At 39.3% G+C, this 21,471-nt stretch overlaps 1 long non-coding RNA gene, 1 other non-coding gene and 1 pseudogene across 3 annotated transcripts in view; 2 read left to right on the top strand and 1 right to left on the bottom strand.

Annotated features, from left to right (window-relative positions):
- Window positions 1-21,471, top strand: part of LOC106735458 (uncharacterized) — a 116,144-nt gene that overhangs the window by 64,835 nt on the left and 29,838 nt on the right. The window lies entirely within an intron of this gene.
- On the top strand, window positions 4,374-4,884 carry LOC102481988 (transcription factor BTF3 pseudogene; annotated as a pseudogene).
- LOC114008826 (U6 spliceosomal RNA) lies at window positions 15,205-15,307 on the bottom strand. Its single transcript, XR_003550330.1, has one exon. It is a non-coding gene; the product is annotated as a U6 spliceosomal RNA (small nuclear RNA).

Raw genomic sequence — 21,471 nt, 5'->3', positions numbered from 1 at the left:
AAAAAAAAAATTGGATATTTGATGGCTGCAGTGAGCGGTATGGGCCCAGTTGGGTTCTACTTTATAGTATGCTCTTTTTACCCAATGGGGTTTAGGCCTAAAGTCAGACTTGAGTTCATGTAGAGGCATGTGTCAGCTGTGATAACTATTGGAGAGACTTAGACTAATTAAGATCACTGACAGATCATTTGGGGAGGGGTGAGGCACGGAGGGCAATCGGGGATGACAGGGACAATGTGGGAGGAGGATGGGTCATAACAGAGGGAGGGGGATGGGGAATCTAGGATGGTAAAACAAAAGGCAAGGTATGCAGGACACAAGAATTGGGAAATTATTTGCTGAGAACATATATGTTGACGTGCTTGATTGAGCCAATGCACAGTGTATTTTGGATGGAAAATTCATTTGTGTGTTGTGATGGGAAAAAAAAATTATAATAAAAAATAAACTATAAAAAAAAAGAGAGAAGAGGATAGAGAAAGATAGCAAGTGAACAATAGAGGGGATGTTAGTGAGAAACAGATATGGTTTATTATCTGTTGATGATGACGTGTATAGTATTCTCAACTGGACTGGTCTGGGAAGTATTTCATGATGGGTGAAGTCTTTTAACAAGCAAAATGAGAAATAGTGATTGACTGTTTTAAAAAATTATAATAATGATAATTATTGGGAAATGCATGGAAAAGACATTGAATGATAAAGCGGGGAGATTGATGTCTCTGTATTGACTGACATGCATGGCATTCCCTTTTGAAAAAGCAATGGAAGTCAATGTAAAGTTATATGTAATCCAATGTAATATAAAGAAGATTATGATGATAATATAAATAAAAAAATAAGTAAATAAATAAAAAATAAAACCAAAATGCATTTGAAATTGTTGGGGGGAGAAAAACCTACCTAAAGCTTCTCTAGAGAATAAAACATCCATATCCAATGTTATAACTAATGCTTCTTTTAAGTGTCCATTATTATGTTATAAAAGCATGTTCTTGCAATTATAGCAATGGAATTTATTACAAGTAAGAAGAAAAAGATGAGAATCAAGAAACTCAAGACTTTGTCTCATCTCTGCCACTCACCAACTATGAAACTCTGGACAAATAATTTGTTTTCCATCTACAAAATTGGGATCATAAAAAACATTTCTTCTTCCTGAGAATAATAGGTAGATAAATATCTGCAACAGTTCCTTGAATTGCTACATAAATCCAAGGTAGTATTTATTACTTTTAGTACAGAAAGCCTAGAAATAAATATGGTGCCATATTAACCATGATTTTTGTACTATTTTAATTGGTTCAAATTATCTGTTTGTGTGTGGGATTTATGTTTGTGTGTGTGTGTAACTTTTATTTGACTGAATGAATAAAAAGTAGCCAAAAAAAAAAAAAGTCACATAAAAAGAGAAATAAGAGAGACCAGCAGTTAGCGTAATGGCTATGTCACTGGACTCCCACGTAGTCTAACATGGTTCGCATCCCGGACCCGGTGGCTTAAAACTCACGCTGGGCGCGTGTGCGTGCATGCCCAAGGTCCTGAGAGGAGAATGGAGGAGAAGGGATTGTGGCATGGCCATCCCCCCGGGGGATGATTTTTTGCTTTCTGTCTCTCTGTCTCTCTCTGTCTGCCTGGCAAGTGCACATGCCCTATAGCAAAAACCTCTAAAAAATAATAAAAATTTTTTAAAAAATAAAAAAAGAGAAATAAGAGAAAATAGATGAGATACCTTTGATTTATATGCTAAAAATTACTGAGAGAAATGAAGGGTGATTTTAAATTAGACATCTACAAGACCTGAATCCCCTTCAAATCAAAGCCCTGTGCGAGACAATGAAACTAAATAAAGAACATGTGGCATTGTAAAACTGAAGAAATAGAAAGCTTTAACAGCTTAATGGGTTCCATGATCAGGAATAAAAAAAGACATATTAGCTAGTAAGTAGATCTCATCGTAAAGAAAGAATATATAGATTCTCCCTAAGGGAAAGAATGTTCTTTCTTGATTTTCTTTCAAAGTAAAGGGCTAAGCATCAGAAGTTTCTGGTCCTTGATCTAATTCTGAAAACTTTTGGGGCCTGGGGCTAACCCCTGAACTTCAACATGCAGTTCCTTCTTCTGTCAGTGAAGACAACTGCCTCCAAAGACAAGAAATGTTAATCTTCAGATTTTTGTATCTATTTCATTGAATACCTATTTGTCACATCCTACGATTATAACCAGGAACTGTTTATTTTCATGTTTAAAAATATAGAAAAATTTAGTACCCTTAGTCTGAAAAAGGTGCAGGTTAAGAAAATACAAAAGTTAATGAATTGGATGGATAAATTTTAAAAATCACTGTTTTTAAGTTGCTAGGATAAGAGAGTCTCTTGAAATATCAGCAAGATGTGCTTAGGACAAACAAAAGGAAGTTATGCGTTGAAGCATGGGGTTCGTAGGCAGGTTTCACATCACTACCACATGAGTATAATCATTTTGGCATTACTTGTCTAAATTATCAATTCCTGAGGACTAGGTCTTCATCACTGTTATGTCTCTAACACTTAGCACAGCTTCAGGCACATAGAAGGTCCTTGACAACTCTCTTCTATCACTTTTCTTTTTTTTTGGAGAGGTTTTTGTTATAGGGCATGTGCGCTCGCCAGAAAGACAGAGAGAGACAGAGAGACAAAAAGTGAGAAATCACCCCCCAGGAGGGATGGCCATGCTGCAATTATTCTCCTCCATTCTCCTCTCTGGATCTTGGGCATGCATGCACACACACCAGGCGTGAGTTTAAACCACCCAGTCCGGGACTCAAACCACAGTTGACTACATGGGAGTCCAGTGACATAGCCATTATGCTAATTGCCAGTCCCTTCTATCACATTTCTTAGGTCTACTTCTCTGTGGAGAGTCTATGGTCTTACTCAAATAGATTTCTTCTAGTACAGGTTGACTGAGCAATTACTTTCAAGTTCTAGGGGTAGCAGTTTCTTAATTTCTGAAGACAAAATTGTAACTTACATTTATCTTATTAGAAACAATTTTAACAATAAACACTATTTTTACCTCAGGCTGTATTTGTATTAGAGATATTTATAATTCCAACTTAAGGGCACAAAATAGCAAAGGCTTAATTTTAATAAAACCTAAGACAGTTAAAAGTGAAATAAAAACATATCTAGGGGCCTGCATGTGGTGTGGTGATTGAGGTGCTGGACTCCCACATGGCCAGCCATAGTTCAAGTCCTGTACATGGTGGCTTGCTTTCCCATTTACCCTTTCTCTGTCTGTCTCCCTTTGGTCAAATTTAAAATAATAATAATAAATAAAATAAATAAATAATTATTTTTAAAAATTACCTACACTCATAGAAAATAACTCAAATATTAGGGCCAGCAGATGATGTGGTGGTTAAGGCACCGGACATTCCCACTTGGCCAACCACAGTTCAAGTCCTGGACCCGGTAACTTGCTCTGGTGAATTAAAAATAAAAAATAAAAATAATTTATTAAAAATAAAATAATAATAATAATAATAAATAAAATTATATAATTTTTTCCAAAAGATGCAAATATACATTATATATGTATATAGTACAATAAACATATATGAACAATTTATCATCTAAATTGTAATTAGAATGTAATAGATAAATAAAACTCTCAGTAGGAACAAAAGTTACTATATCTTAAACGAATGGTTCTCAAAGTGTGGTCCTTAGACCAGCAACATCAGCATCAGCTGAGAACTTGTTAGAAGCACACATTCTCCAGACTAACCAGTGGTGTGGTGGTTAAGGCAGCTGGATCCTACATGGCAGACTGCATGGTTCAAGTCCTGGACCAAGAAATTTGAAAAACACACCAGGCATGTGGGCATTCATGCCCAAAATCCTGAAAGGAGAAATGGAGAAGATATCGTGGCATAACTGTCCCCAATGGAGGACACTTTCTGTCTTTCCCTCTCTCTCCCTGTTTCTCTGTCACTCTCCAGTTAGTGCATGCACCCTCTGGCCAAAAAAAAATCAGAAAATCAGTTACCCTGGCCTAGCCTTGGCAGCACAATGGTAGCACAATACTCTCCAGTGTTGGAAGTCCTATGGATAATTGGGGTTTGGTACACTCTGAGAACACTTATGTGCCAATGATCCTAATTGTTTGGGAAAGGCTACAGGGAGGGGGCAGGTAAAGGTCTAATGTGAGACCATAACTGAGGGTACTATCAAAAGAAAAGAAGAAAGAAAGAGAGAAAGAAAGAAAGAAAGAAAGACCCTCTAGCTGCCATCTTGCATCCCCGCATGTGTGTGCCTAATCTCAGCTGGTCTGCCTGAGGCCTCTTGAGCGCCAACCCTAGTCCCCCGCGTGGCCCCTCTTCTGCTCCAACAAGATGAAAGAAACTATCATGAACCAGGAAAAGCTCGCCAAGCTGCAGGCACAAGTGCGCATGGGTGGGAAAGGAACTGCCCACAGAAAAAAGAAGGTGGTTCATAGAACAGCTACAGCAGATGATAGGAAACTTCAGTTCTCCTTAAAGAAGTGAGGGGTAAACAACATCTCTGGTATTGAAGAGATGAATATGTTTACAAACCAGGGAACACAGTGATCCACTTTAACAACCCTAAAGTTCAGGCATCTCTGGCAGCGAATACTTTCACCATTACAGGCCATGCTGAGACAAAGCAGCTGACAGAAATGCTACCCAGCATCTTAAACCAGCTTGGGGCAGACAGTCTGACTAGTCTAAGGAGACTGGCTGAAGCTCTGCCCAAACAATCTGTGGATGGAAAAGCACCACTTGCTACTGGAGAGGAGGAGGATGATGAAGTTCCAGATCTCGTGGAGAATTTTGATGAGACTTCCAAGAATGAGGCAAACTGAATTGAGTCAACTTCTGAAAGGGATAAACTTGAGGAAGTTACTGGGAGCTGCTATTTTAAATTATGACTCCTTTTTAAAATTCTGTTTTGTTTATGGATCTGATAAAATCTAGATCTGTAATATTTTTAAGCCTAAGCCCCTTGGACACTGCAGCTCTTTTCAGTTTTTGCTTATACGCAGTTCCTTCTTTGCAGCTAATTAAGCTGAAGAAGCCTGGGAATAAAGTTTGAAACAAAGGTTAATAAAGAAAAAAAAAAGAAAGAAAGAGAGAGAGAGAGAAAGAGAGAGAGAAAGAAAGAAAAAAAGAAAGAAAGAAAGAGAGAGAGAGAGAAAGAAAGAAAGAGAGAAAGAAAGAAAGAAAGAAAGAAAGAAAGAAAGAAAGAAAGAAAGGAAGGAAGGAAGGAAGGAAGGAAGGAAGGAAGGAAGGAAGGAAGAAAGAAAGAGAGAAAGAAAGAAAGGCGTGAAGGAGAAGGAAGGAAGGAAAAGGAGAGAGGGAGGAAGGGTAAAAAGGAGGAAAGAAGGAAGGAGAAAGAAAGAAAACTTAAAAATAATCATAATGAAAGAAAATCTCTGATTCCTAAGACACATACATTTTTAGCTAAGTTTAAATATAATTACTGGACCAGCCCATAGCCTGGTGGTTAAGACATGTGGATTCCACAAAGCCAACTACACAGTTTGGAACAAGACGGGTACATGTGTGTGCAGGCCCAAAATCCTGAAGGAAGGGAGCAAGAGGGGAGGAGGGATTGCTGCATGACCTTGTGCCGTGGGGGTGCTTTCTCACTTTCTCTTTCTTTCTCTCTCTCTCTCTCTCTCTCTGTCTCTCTCCAGCAAGCACACGCACTGTGGCGTTTTTTTAAACAGTGTATTTCTTCTGTGAGAGGGCAGGACAGACAGAGAAGGAAAGACAAAGAGACAGTCACCCCAGTAGGGTCCACACACCATAATCCACCCTCAGTCTCAATTGTCTCTGCCAAATTTAAAAAACCTTTTGAAATTATTTAAAGATTTTCGGCCTCAGAGACCTCATCTGTGTTACAGAGAGTAATAATGTGCTAACCCCGCAGAGGTTCGAGTGACAAACACAATTAGATGATGGATGTAACCATGATTCTAGGCAAGGAGAGTCATAAAATTTTGATCATTTCTACAGCCTTTTGATCTTATGAGAAAACATGTTCTCCGTGGCTATCCCTTGTTTCTTGCCATAGGATATACAATGAGCTTTTAAACACAATCTACTTCTTTTTTTATTGACATGTAAAAGCTGTACATTGTTGTGTACAATGTGATTTTTCATAGAATATAAATGCAATGATTACATCAGAGTACTATCTTATATCCATCATCTCAACCATTTGTCATTACTTTATGTTTTCTTTTTCTTTTCTTTCTTTTTTTTTTTTTTTTTGCCAAAAAGCAAGTGAGTTCATCAGAGAGAGACAGAGAGAGAGAGAGAGAGAGAAAGTGAGAAAGCACCCCCTGTGGAGAATGGTTACTCTGCCATCTCTTCTCCTTTATTTCATTTCTCCCTCCTTTTGGGATTTTGGGCATGCACACACACGCCCAGCATGTTTCTCAGACCTTCGGGTCTGGAACTCTACCCTCATAGTCAGCCATATGAAAACCAGCTTCCTTAACCACCATGCAGCTGGCTGGCCCTGTCATTATTTTGTTTTGAAAACATTCAAAATCCTCTTTTTTAATTACTCTGAAATTACAAAAAGATTTTTTGTTTTAGTTTGCAGAAGGGCACATGCATTCACTCAAGAGAGACAGAGAGAGAAAAAGAGAGAGAGGAGAGAAAAAAAGTAAGAAATCACAAGCCAGGGGCATAGCCACCCCGCAATCCCTTCTCCATCTCCTCTCAAAATTACGGGCACAAACGTACATGTGCTTGGCATGATTTTCCAATTCCAGCTCACAGTAGGTCATGCAAGGTCCAGCTGCCTTAGTCACCGCACTGCTGGCTGGCCCCCCAAAAATTTTTTTAAAAGAAGCATTTGAGGAAATACCAGTGTTCCTACTAATCAGCAATAGCTGCTTTTAACATCTTGTTTTCCATATGTGCCCTATACACTAACAAAACAGTGTGTAATTTTACTACTGATCAGTGCATGGTGTACATGTTTCCGGGTAATCATGCCTGCTTCATCAGTGCAGATGGCTGCATCTGTTGGCTGATGGACTGAATGGATGAGTGGTAAGGGATTAACTAATCACTTATTACTGGACATTTAGATTTTTGTGGTTATCTCTTCTAGAACAAATGATTCAATGAACACTGGATTAGACAATTAGACTAATTAGACCAATCCTGGTCTAATTGTTCTCTCAGAATGCATTCTTAGAAGCAGTTTCTCAATCATGGAGAAACACATTTTTGAAATATTTATTTATTTAATTTCATTTGCTATTACTTTTTAAATTTGACCAGAAAGAGACAGGGAGAGAGAGAAAGGGAACACAAGAAAGCAAGCTGCCAGCTCCGGGACTTGAACCGTGCTCAGCCATGTGGGAGTCCAGTGCCTCAGTCAGCACACCACTTTCTGGCCCAGATTTTTAGAACTTTTGATTCATATTCTAAAGTGCTCTTACAGAAAGATTGTATCAATTTTTACTCTTGCTAGTACTATATAAATGTCAGTTTTCCAAAGTCTTCCCCTTTGGCAAGAAAAAAATATTTCCATTTTCATATCTCTAAATTATGTCAAAAGTCATACCTCCTTGCTTTTATTAATTTGCATGTACTTGATCATCTTTTCATAGGAGTAGCACACAGTCAGGCTGCCCGTGTCCTCCAGCTTCCACCTCTACAGCCATTGGCCGCTTACTGGTATGCCATGTGACTGCTGAGAGTGTTTCTTTGGTTTGATAATGGGGATGCTGTGCAGGGCAAGCCGGAAGAATCAGACAACTAACACCCCAAGGAATAGCTTCACCCAGGGTGAGGGATAAATAACCGCATTGCAACCACAAGGTTGCAACCACAAGACCTCTACAGAATGTTTTATACCCTCTCTCCAGGTTCTCCATCAGAACTGAGTCCCTGCTGTCCACGGAAGAAATAGCTTGATGAAACTCCCTTTGCTGACTTCCTTCCCTTCCCTACTTCATTTCCCCACTTCCAACCAGAGTTTTCTGGGATCATCTCCAAATAAATGATTTGAACTTGAATCTTTATCTCAGGGTCTCCTTTAGGGCTGGGAAATTCAAACCAAAACAATATGTTTTTCTTTTTCCCCCTTATTTAGCCAACTCCCTAATCATCTATGTATTTTTTTCATTTTGATATTGTGATTAGAATTATCTTTTTAAAATATTAAAAAGGAAGAGAGGACCAGTCAGGAAGCAGTGGTTAAGATGACTGTATTCCACTCAGTCAACTGCTCAATTTTAGACCCAGACCCAGGGTTTTGAAAAACACACTAAGCATGTGTGTGTGCCCCAAATCCTAAAACGAGAATGGAGAAGAAGGGATTTCAGCATATTATCCACCCTGGAGGAATTACTTTCTTTCTTTTCTTTTCTTTTTTTTTTTTTTTTTTTTTTGAGAGGTTTTCGCTATAGGGCACGTGCGCTCGCCAGACAGACAGAGAGAGACATAGAGACAGAAAGCGAGAAATCACCCTTCCGGGAGGATGGTCACGCCGCAATTCCTTCTCCTCCATTCTCCTCTCAGGATCTTGGGCATGCACGCACACACGCCCGGCGTGAGTTTTAAGCCCCTGGGTCCGGGACGCGAACTGCCGGCGACTACGTGGGAGTCCAGCGACATAGCCATTACGCTAACTGTTGGTTCCCAGGAATTACTTTCTTAATCTCTCTCTTTCTCTCTCTCTCTGGTGAGTGCATGTGCCCTATGGGGGAAAAAATAGGAAAGAGAAAAGAAAAGAAAGAGAAAAGAAAAGAAAAGAAAAAGAAAAGAAAAGAAAAGAAAAGAAAAGAAAAGAAAAGAAAAGAAAAGAAAAAGAAAAGATATTTGCAAAGGGAAACTCTGATAGATCACAAATTAAGAGCTTGATAGTTACAGTTACCATCAAATTCAACTTGTTCTACTAAACAGTCTTAAGGAATACTAAATCTTGAGATCAGCAGGTGGTGTGATTAAGGTGCTGGACACACCCACATGGGTGACCATGGTTCAAGTTCTGGACCTGGTGACTTGGTTTCTCAGTTTCCCCCTCTTTATCTTTGTCTCTGTCTCTCTCTGGTCAAATTTTATAAAAAGTGAATACTTTTTTTTTTTTTTTTTTGGAGAGGTTTTTGTTATAGGGCGCGTGCGGCGTGCGCTCTCCAGACAGACAGAGAGAGATAGAGATATAGAGAGATAGAAAGCGAGAAATCCCCCATGGGGGATGGCCATGCTGCAATCCCTTCTCCTCCATTCTCCTCTCGGGATCTTGGGCACACACGCACAGGCGCCCGGCCTGAGTTTTTAAGCCACTGGGTCCGGGAGTCTAGCGATATAGCCATTACGCTAACTGCTGGTCCCAAAAATGAATAAATTTTTTAAAAAATCTTACTAAATACTTTTAAATTTTAAATATTACAATTAGTTAAGTTGTTAACAATAAATATATTCAAAGTTAACTGTGCATCTTTATCTTAGATGTGTAATATTAAGATAAAATTTTTCTTAGATGTATAAATGAATTAAAATATAGGGAAAAACGCCCAGCAAATTATAGTGAAGAGAATATTTTAGCCAAGGTGTACTAAATGTGTTGATTAAGTGCTACAAGAAAGTGTAAATGTGCTCAAAATAGACTGCCGTCATTTTTAGGGCACAATTCGTTTAGGGAGAAGTCTGCTGAGAAAGTTTCAAATGGAGAGGATATTTTGGGTCAAATGACATTTTCTGGTATCAAAAATCAATATGTTCTTAATTAAAACACCAGTCTCCCAAGAAGAGTCTGAAAGGCAGTAAACAACGTTAAACTATGTTGGACCTGAGCCCAGAAAATCAGCCAGACTAGGAGTCTATACAACTAGGTAAAAGTAAGTAAATAAATAAATAAAAGTGCTTTCAAAAGCAACTAATGATTTGGAATTGTAGGGAGCAGATAAAGAAGGGGGTATAGACAAAAGAAAATTGCCATTTTACATCTAGCCCTGGGCGAGGAATAAGTCAGGACCACTCCCTAGAGGCCATTCTTCCAGCTGAACTACTTAAACTAAGACTTGCAAAGGTCAAAAAAGGACAGTGAGACACCTAACTTGTCTTGTATGGGCAAAGAAAGTTTTAAATGAGGGCACAAGGAGGGGCCAGCAAGTGGCATAGTGGTTAAGGTACTGGACTGCCCCATGGCTAACCGTTACTCAAGTCCCAGGTTTGGTGGCTTGAAACTCAAACTGGGTGCCTGTGTGCCCCAAATCCCGAGAGAATGGAGGAGGAGGGATTGCAACCGGCCATACCCCCGGGGGATGATTTCTCACTTTCTCTCTCTCTGTCTCTCTGGTGAGCACACACACTCTAGCAAAAATACTCCCTTAAAAAAAAAAGAAAAGAAAAGAAAAAAAAAAAAGGAGGGCACAGGAGAATACAAATCAACAGGAGTTGAATGGAAAGGCTTCTCCCCTCTCCAGGGCTGGGACTGTCCCCACCTTCCTAGTTTAAATGGCAAAAGTGTAATTTATCAGGACAGATTTTAACGCTTTTCTGAATCTACAAGATACACTAAGCCTATACATCTACAAAGTAGCAAACCCAGAAGAAATGTAAGAAACTGTTCACTTAGAATCAGTGTAAATTGGGAACCAGCAGTTGGTGTAATGGCTATGTGGCTGGACTCTCACGTAGTCAAACGCGGTTCGAGTCCCAGACCCGGTGGCTTAAAACTCACGCCGGACGCGTGTGCGTGCGTGCCCAAGATCCCGAGAGGAGAATGGAGGAGAAGGGATTGTGGCGTGACCATCCCCCCATGGGGAGTGATTTCTCGCTTTCTGTCTCTATGTCTCTGTCTGCCTGGCGAGTGCACGCGCCCTATAGCAAAAATCTCTCCAAAAAAAAAAAAAAAGAATCAGTGTAAATTATGACCACTGTACTCCAAATATGGATGTTTGAGATTTAATAAAAAAATAAACTGTCAATAATTCATCCACTCTGGGAGCCGGCTGGTGGCGCGGTGATTAAAGTTGCTAGATTTCCACATGGCGGACTGTGGTTTGAATCCCAAACCTGGCAGCTTGCTTTCTCGCTTTCTCTTTCTCTCTCTCTCTCTGGTCAAATTTTTAAAAATAGTAACAACAAATGGAAATAAATGAATAATTCTTTAAAAGCATAATAATTCATCCACTCTGGGCTAGTCAGAATCAAAGAACACAGTCCAACTGATCAAGAGGAATTTCTCCTGAACATTTTTGTCTCAAACAAAAGATATATTTACTTAAATGTATTCATTAGGTGTTCACGGAGCCATTACCACCAAATAAAGACCATATATTTCACTGCCTGCCTCACTATGTACTGAGTTCTCTAAGGCAGTGAGCAGTTATCAGCTAACTAAACAAGAATAGAGGTGACTTTAGGGAAACACTGTAAAAGTACAATACCACTTTATATTAGTCAGAATACAATTGGCTTTTCTGTGATTAAAAAAAACAATTTCAGTGTATTAATCCAAAACAAATTTCCTTCTTGCTCATACTAGATGTTCCATGTGACCTAGCACAAACCATGCTCTGTACTATCAGTCAGGTACTTTGGCTGAGGAAGTACCAGCTTAATTGTACCATCTGAACACGTGGCCAGGAAAGGGTGGTGGAAGGAAAAAAAGAGACTGGAGAACCCCACGTATGTCACTTCTGCTCATATTTCTCTTTTTAAAATTTGCTACAGAGCACATGTGTTCTCCAGCGAGAGACAGACAGAGGAAAAGAGAGAGAGAAAAAGGGACATTCCCACATAGGAGACTGCAGTTCAAGTCCTGGACCTGGGGGCTTGCTTTCTCACTTTCCCTCTCTTGTGTGCTATGTCTCTCTCTGGTCAAACTGAAATAAATGAATGAATAAATAAAATTAAATAATTATTTTTTAAAAAAGATTTGGAGCATGCATATATACATGCCTGACATGTTTTCCAAGGCACCAGGCCTAGGATTCAAACTGCCTGGACGGCCATGTGGAATCCAGTTGCCCAACCATGCCACAAGCTGACCCCTGCTCATATTTCATGAGCCAGAATTAATCTCACGTCTCCTTCCAACCACAAGGGATTAAGAAGTACTTTGTCAGCACCAGCAGAAGGCATAATGGTTACATCACTGGACTCCCATGTAGTCCACGGTGGTTTGAGTCCTGGACACAGCAGCTTAAAAAACTCACACCAGGCACGTGTGTGTGCATGCGTGCCCAAAATCTCAGGAGCAGAATAGAGGAGGGGGATTATGGGGCCAGACCCCTGTGGGGTGATTTCTCACTTCCTGTCTCTCCAGTGAGGGCACAAACCATATAGCAAAAATATCTTTAAAAAAGAAGTATTATGTCTAGGCCCAGCAAGAGATGGCCTGGTGGTTAAAGCACTGGACTCCCACATGGTAACTGCAGTTTGAGTCCAAGACCCAGTCGCTTGAAACTCATGCCAGGCACATATGTGTGCATGCCCAAACTCCCAAGAGGAGAAGGGATTGTGGCATGACCTTCCCCCTGAGGGGGTATCTTCTAGCTTTCTGTCTCTCTGGCAAGCACATGCACTCTGTAGCAAAAAAACAAACAAACAAAACAAAACAAAAAAACGGAATACTCTAGTACTGTGAGAATTCAAAAATAAATATTCAAAGTTCAGAATGGCTACTTAGCAATTCTAGAATTTAAAGGGTGACTAGGCCTTCTATCTCACTCTATGCTCGGGGAGCCTATTTTTGAAATGGTTATATGATAGAGAGTAATATATAGCATATTTGAACTGTAAATACCAAATTTTATTTATAAACTTTTAACACTACACTTACAATTCCAGGTCTAACCTAACAGTGTGCCTCTCTGCACACTATGGTAGATCCAATAGAAAATCTGTTCATTACTGATGGGACCAGCAAATGGTGTAATGGTTACATCACTGGACTCCCACATAGTCAAATGCAGTTCAAGTCCCTGACCTGGTGGTTTGAACCTCACGCCAGGCATGTGTATGTATGTGCCCAAAATCCCAAGAAGAAAATGGAGAAGGGATTACATCATGGCCTCCCCCCTGGGAGCTCATGTACCCTATAGGAAAATTTCTAAAAAAAAAAAAAGAAAAAGAAAAAGAAAATCTGTTCCTTACTGACCACAAATTCTGAACATTCTGAGGAATCCCCTTCTCTCTCTCTCTCTCTATATATATATATATACACAATCATTGTTGTGCTTTTCTTTCATATCCTGTTTGTCAACCTGAGGTTCCTGGTGTACATTTGTATGGATATCAGCATTTCTTCTCAATATTCCTTTTTAAAATTTTTTAGAGGTTTTTGCCTTAGGGCACATACACTCGCCAGAGACAGAGAGACAGAGACAGTGATAGGAAAAGTGAGAAATCACCCCACCCTGGGGGGATGGCATACTGCAACCCCTTCTCCATTCTCCTCCCAGGACCTCGGGCACTCATGCACACTGTCGTGCCCAGAATGATTTTCAAGCAACCGAGTCCAGGACTCAAACTGCTTTGGACCACGTGGGAATTCAGTGATGCAACCACTACGCCACCTGCCGGCCCCATTTCTTCTCAACATTCCAATAGAATGAATTTAAACCAGTGATTCACCATAAATTTTTGTGGTTTTGGAATTTTCAAAACTTTCTCATGTGTATATTCTGATTTTGCTCCTCCCTTCCTTCTCTTTCCTTCTATTGAATATAAATAGCTCTGTATTATAATGATCTGGCATGTAATTTTATTTTATTTAAAAAAAAGAGTTTCAATAGCCATGACAGTAGTTTAAAGCTTACACTAAGAGGGGGGCCAGCAGTTGGCATGGTGGTTAAGGTGCTGGACACTCTCACAGGGATGACCATGGTTCGAGTCCTGGACCTGGTGGCTTGCTTTCTCACTTTCCCTTCCTCCCTCCCTCCCTCTCAGTCTATGTATCTCTCTCTGGTCAAATTAAATTGATAATGAATAAATAAACTTAAATAATTATTTTTTTTCCAAGAATTATTTAACTTTATTTATTTATTTATTTATTTTAATCTGTCTAGAGAGGGACAGATTGAAAGACAGAGAGAGAAAGAGAAAGTGAGAAGGGAAGCCACCAGGTTCAGGACTTAAACCACGGTTGACTATGTGGTGGTCCAGCACCTTTAACCACCATGCCACCTGCCAGCCCCAAATAAATAATTATTTAAAAAAATAAAAGCTTACATTCAGAGAGGCTATCTAAATATGAAACAGATGAATACTTACATTCTGAGAGGCTATCTAAATATGAAACAGATGAATAAATATATCTTGGGCAAAATAAATTACAGATATGAGAAAGAAAATTAGAGTAGGCATATGTTTTGTATGGAAGAAGATTAGGATGGAGAATGGACCACTGCAGAAAAGGGTGTTACATAAGCAACTGAGAATTCTGAGATGACCTTCAACCTCTTTGGCTGACAAATTATCCTCAACTAGATGCCTAGGGTTAAAAACAATTGATGCCAGTTGGGTAAAAGAGACAATTGCTTCTATTTATTTGGCCTCATTTATTTCTGAAGTAAGAAAAGACAAGTAAAAAAGCAGTATATATGAATCAACATCAAATGATCATTGGTTTTTATTGTTTGCAGGACTGTTTACAGATATTGGTATTGAAAAACATTCAAAATCTAAGAGTAGCACTTTACTTTTAAATCAAAAACATTTCTGGAGTGTTTTCCTTATTTATTTTTACTATGATTTCCAGTTTTTATATAATAGTCATATATCCTTATGGTGTACAGTATGGTTTTTCACCACATGTGTACAGTGTGTAATAATCAAATCAAAGGTATACATATGATGATGACATCTCCAACATTCAACATTATATTATGTGTGCATTCAATAGTCATACTACTCGTTTTTTTTTCCTTTACTTTTTTAAGAGAGATTTTTGCTATAGGTCATGTGTGCTCACCAGAAAGACAGAGAGACAGAGACAGAAAATGAGAAATTACTCCCCAGGGAAGATAGCCACACCCCAATCCCTTCTCCTCCATTCTCCTCTTGGGATTTTGGGCACGCAGGCACATGCGCCTGACATGAGTTTTAAGTCGCCAGGTCTGGGACTCAACCCACGGTCTACTGAGAGTCCAGCAATATAACCATTACACCATCTGCTGGTCCCTATACTACTTACTTTTTCCCCATATTATTCACTTAAAAAAAATATGAGACACTTGTTGAATTTGTGTATCATCCTTGCACAGGGGACATGCTAATCTTCTCTGTATCATTCCAATTTTATATATGCCCTCCTGAAGTGAGCATGCACAGCCCTTTATATAAGAGAGTAGTATAAAATACCATAGATTAGACCCAGTGTAGAAGGTATTAATATTACCATATTTCAAATAGCACAGTAAAACTGAAAAGAAAAAGTGATAGTTAAAGAAGACTGCACGGGGCCGGCAGGTGGCATGGTGGTTAGGGGCGCTGGATTCCCACATAGCCAACTATGGTTCAAGTCCTGGACCTGGTGGCTTGCTTTCTCACTTTCCCTTTCTCTGTCTCTCTCTAATCAAATTAAAAATAATAATAATAACAAATGGAATTAAATAAATGTTTTTTAAAAAGGGAAGACTGCAACCATGAGCTCTTATATTAAGAGTAACAAAGAGTTCTAACTATTTTGAGTCAATAATATTGTAATTTATAAAGATTTGGTAACGTCAGACTCTTGTATAATGATTTTCTTTTTCATGAAGGCTTACCTTTAACTTTTGTCACCTAATGCAGGAGTACCAACCCATGAGCTATGGACCAGTATTGGTCTATGGCCTGTTAGGAACCAGGCTACAAAGTAGGAGGTGAGCCGTGGGTGAGTGAGCAAAGCCTCATCCGTATTTATGGCTACTCTCTATCACTCACATTATTGCCCAAGCTTTGCCTCCAGTCAGATCAGCGGTGGCATTAGATTGTCGCAGGAGCGTGAACCCTATTGTGAAATGCACGTTTAAGGGATCTAGGTCGCATGCTCCATATGAGAATCTAATGCCTGATAATCTAGGTGGAGCTGAAGTAATGATGCTAGCACTGGGGAGCAGCTATAAATAATGCATTACGGTGAGTTGTATTATTATTCCATTGTATGTTACAATGGAAATATAGTGCACTATAAATGTAATGTACTTGAATCATCCCAAAAACATTTCTCTTTACTTCATCCATGGAAAAATTGTCTTCCATGAAAATGATCCCTATTGCCAAAAAGGTTAGGGACCGCTGATCTAATGTACTTTATTAATAGCTATTTAAAATTTGGCTTTTCTCCTAAAATAGTGTACTGACTCCTCTCTAGGCAAAAGGTACAGGCCTCCTTGGCTGGAATTGCCACCTTCTGATAAGTCATAATGTGGACCTTGACCTCCAGCCACTTTGGAGAGCTACCAAATCAAGACAGAAAAATCTGATCTTACTAAAGACCACATAGGAAGTTCTTGGCAAAGTCAGACGAGAAAACAGAGTTTATGAATTCCTAGTGCCAACATTTCTTCAGTGTTTATTTCTTGAGAGTAAGAGAGAGAGACAGGGAGACGTACCCTTGACAGGGTCTTGCCATGCCACGGTCCGCCCCTCCAAGCCTCCTGGCCAGCCAGGATCACGGTTACATATGTTCTGGTCAACCTGGGATCTGAACTCAGGCCTCCATGTGGTTCCAGTATTGTGTGATGATGCCCTACTACCTATGCCACTACAGCTGGGCCTAAGTACTGACGTTTTTAAACTACTACCTCTGTCTCTTGTTTTGAGAACTCTATTAGACCATTTTTTCCTTTAAAAATTTTTATTTGTTTCATGAGAGAGAGAAAATGCACACATGCATATGAAAGGCAGACAGACAGAAAAACACCCTTTGCAGGGTCCAACCATGCTGTGGTTCCCTTCCTCAAGCTCTCCAATGAGTCAGGATCTTAGGTGCAAATGCTCACTGTGTTGATCTGAATCAGACTGACTCAGGATCCCAACCCTCAGTTGGCCATGTGGCTCCTACCACCATAGATCAATCAGTACACTACTGCCTGTATCACTGTAGCTGGGTCTGGAATTTTTTTCTGATGTAGAAAATTCTGGAATTTTGCTTGCTTTTTCCATGACCAATTTAATGGAACAGCAAAAAGAGCTGTAGGAGTCAGAGTTTTTCTTTTTTGTTTGTTTTGTGTTTTAGAAGTTTTTGCCTTAGGGTGAGAGCACTCGCTGGAGAGAGAGAGACAGAGACAGTGAGAGGGAAAGTGAGAAATCATCCCCAGGGAGAATGGCCAAGTCTCAATCCCTTGTCCCCCACTCTCCTGGGTCTTGGGCATGCATGCACACATGTCCGGTGTGAGATTGAAGCCACTGGGTCCTGCACTCAAACTGCAGTTAGCCGTGTGAGAGTCCAGCGACATAACTGCTACACCATCTGCTGACCCGTAGGAGTCTAAGATTTAAGTCTTAAAAAAAATTATAATGAAAAACTTCAACAAACCCTTTTGATACATCACTCAGCTTCAAGAATCTTAAACTGGGACCAGCAGTTAACGTAATGGCTATGTTGCTGAATTCCCATGTAGCCAGCTGCAGTCCAAGTCCTGGACCTGGTGGCTTAAACTCATGCCAGGCATGTGCGCCGGTGTGCCCAAGATTCCGAGAGGAGAATGTAGGAGAAGGGATTGTGGCGTGGCCATTCCCCCGGGGTGAGGGGGGGTGATTTCTCACTTTCTGTCTCTCTCTGTCTTTCTGGCTAGTGCACACACCCCATGGCAAAAACCTCTCCAAAAAAAAAAAAAAAAAAAAAACTTATTCTCATTTCAACTATATCCCATTGAATTTCTTTCTCCCACATAATTTTGAAGCAAATCTCATCATACCATTTATCCATAAATACTCGGTCATTGGAAAAGTCATGACACATTTTTGCATAGAAAAATACATGATGACTTTTCCAACAACCCAATATTTCAGCAAGCATATCTAAAAGTTGTACCCAGGACCAGCAGGTGGCATAGTGGTTAAGCGTTGGACTCCCACATAGTTGACCGTGGTTCTAGTGCTGGACCTGGCAGCTTGAGACACATGTGCATGCCCAAAATCCCCAGAGGAGACTGGAGAAAAAGGGACTGCAGCATGGCCATGCCCCCTGGGGGTTAATTTCCCTCTTTCTGTCTATCTCTCTATGTCTCTCTGGCAAACCCATGCACCCTATAGCAAAAATCTGTCAAAAACTAAAAAAATAAATAAAAGTTGTAACCACAATTTTTTTATCATCATACCTAAAGTATTTAATAATTATTATTTAATACTATCAAATACATAGTCAGCATTCAAAATTCCAACTGTCTCATCAACATAATAATTTGTTTATTTATTTGGGCTAGCCTCATAGTACAGTGCCTAAGTGCAATACATCAGGAGTTAGATCCCACATAGTTGACCATGATTTGATTTCCAGCCCCAGTGACTTAAAAAACATGCCAGGTGCATGTGCATGTATGCCCAAAGTCCAGACAGGATGGAAAAATGGAAGAGAACAAATTGTGACATGACCACACTCCACTGGGGGTTGCTTCACCCTCTCTCCCCATAAGTGCACAGCTCTCAGGCAATTAAAGTAAAAAAGGTTTAAAAAAATAAATAACTATAAGTTTATTTATTTCTTCCATGAGAGAGTAACATAGAGAGACAGGCAATCCCAACAAGGTCTTCATGCCACAATTCATCCCTAGTCTCAGCTGGCTGGATCATGGGTACACACATGCATGTCTGACATGTCCAGAGAGGTCCCAAGATGCAAACCCAGAACCTTTCCCATGAGCGCAGTTGTGTCATCTCTGTTCCACCACCTAGCCCCAATATGACCATTTTTTTCATTTATTTATTTATTGGAGAGATTTTTTACTATAGGACGCATGCACTTGCCAGAAAGACAGAGAGAGATAGAAAGACAAAAAGCAAGAAATCACCCCCCGGGGGGGATGGCCACGCTGCAATCTCTTCTCCTCCATTCTCCTCTTGGGATCTTGAGCATGCACACACACAAATGCGCCCGGTGTGAGTTTAAGCCGCCGGGACTAGGACTGAAACCGCAGTCAACTACATGGGAGCGACATAGCCATTATGTTAACTGCTGGTCCCCAATATGATCGTTTTTAACAGTTTATTGGATCAAGGTCCTAATAAACTTCACATATTGTGATTCACTATGTATTTCTTAGATCTTTCAAATTTTCTAACCTTTCTCTTATTTCCCTTTTCTCTCTTTCTTTCTAATTTATTAATATTTGTTGAAGAAACCAGGTCATTTGTCCTATAGGCACAGATTGGATTTTGCTGATTATAACCCTGTGATATTACTTAACACATTCTTCAATTCTCTTTTTAAATTGATGGTTGAGGAACTGGCAGGTGGCATGGTGGTTAAGGGCGCTGGACTCCCACATGGCTGACTGCAGTTTGAGTCCTGACCTGGTGGCTTGCTCTCCCCCCCCCACCACCCTTTGGTCAATTTAAAATAAATAAATAAATGGATAAAGTTAAATAAAATAATTCTTAAAAAACTTGATGGTTAAAAAAAATAAATTGATGGTTGTATCTAAGACATCTTTAAAGATCCAAATTTGGTTGTCTTTGACCAGGGTACTTGATAGATGTGCTGTGTTTTCATCAGGAAGTCCTAATGTCTGTTTACTTCTTATTTCATCATGTTAGCCAATGACAGTGCTCACTGTCTAGAAGCATTCATTCATTAAAAATTGTGAAATGATGATATTATAATTCTATTACTCCTTCATTTATTAGCAAGATTAAAAAGAAAGTTTCCCTTATTTAATATATAGCTCCCCAAATGTATAGTTCACAAAGCAATGGCAGGATAAATGCTTACTTAATCCTTTCTTTTTATTAGCAATTTTCAAAATAATAAGTTAGGTGACTAGTATCCTATGATGATGACCAACTAGTTGTTTTTTAGTATCATTATGTACTCATAGCTTTAAACATATTTTCTGTGTTTCAATACATTGTAATTATTATCCTTATTGATGATCAAATCTTCCCATCTTTGGTCAATGAGAGACACTTTAAGTTGGCTACTGGGTCCTTCTGACATGATTCTAGTAGGCTTTGATAGCTTCTTTTTATCTGAAATGGTAAGATGTTCGAAGAATATCTTGTACATTTCTCAGATCTAGAATCAGACACTTCCTTAAGAATCCCTGATTTCATGGAAACTAGTATTTAGAGATCACAAACTGAGAACCGGGTATTCATTGATGTTGGGTTGGCCATTGTTTTTAGGTCTTTAAAGTGGACAGAAGTATCAAATATTTTTAAGGTAAAATACAATATTAATTCATACTCATACTTCAAATTCAAATCCTTAACTCCAGAGAAACAGAACAAATAGGATGTGTGTCCTCGTGTGTGTGTGTGTGTGTGTGTGTGTGTGTGTGTGTAGAGATTTATTATAAAGAATTGCTTCCTGTAGTTAATGGAGGCTAGCAAGTCCCAAGAGCTGCCAGGTGAACGAGCAAGCTAGAGACCCTAGAGACCCAGAAGAGTCAACAGTATAGTTCCACTCCGAAGGCAGGAAAAATGCTGACATCTCGGTTCAAAACTTGTCAGGCAGGAAAAATTCTCTTATTCAGGAAAGGGTCAGTCTTTCTGGATTTTTTTTTTAATTAATTAATTAATTTCTGAGACTTTTAAAAATTAATTTACATTCACTCCCTAAGCATCGTCATAGCATACAAATGTGATTTCCCATCCAGAATGTACTGCATAGTGGCTTAATCATGCATGTTATCAATAATTTTCCATTTCTAGTTTCATATATATATATATTTTTTTTTTTTACCCCTATTTCTGACCCTCTGCCCTTTCCCACCCTCTTCCCACACTATCTCTAGTGTCTACTTCCATTCCTTTTTCCCTCACATTTTATTGTTCACACAATTTCTTAAATAATCTAACTACTTTCAATAGCAAGTTTTGCTGGTAATTTCAAGAAAAGCAGTTTTAATTTTAATAAATCAAAGAAATGCTAAGGAACTTTGCTTAAAACTTAAAGCCAGGAAACAGGTTAGGATTCTGTTCAAATAGTAGGTACATGAAACTATTGAGAGCTCAAAACAGGACAAAAGTCCTTAAAACTGGGAAAACAAAGCCTAGAAAAAAATCAGCCATGTTTTGGTCAAAAGTCATAAAATGCCAATTCAGTCTCATGTACTTAACCTATCTTCTATTGTGGTTTGTGGTTTGATCTTCTCAATTAAATTCTGAGATATAATATTCAATTCCAGACTTGTCCCTATGATTAAGTTGGCCATTTTCTTAGTTTCTGAACTCTCATTTCTGTGTGTCTCTAATTAATTTTCCTGGTATAGCACTCCCTTGAGAACTTCTTGAAGATCTGGTGTGGTGCTGGTAAATTCTTTCAGGTTTTGTTTATCTGA

This window comes from Tupaia chinensis, unplaced genomic scaffold (assembly GCF_000334495.1).
Source record: "Tupaia chinensis unplaced genomic scaffold, TupChi_1.0 Scaffold000399_1, whole genome shotgun sequence".
NCBI lineage: Eukaryota > Metazoa > Chordata > Mammalia > Scandentia > Tupaiidae > Tupaia > Tupaia belangeri.
Note: the sequence above shows the minus strand (reverse complement) of the source record. Positions and strands in the feature narration are given on the sequence as shown.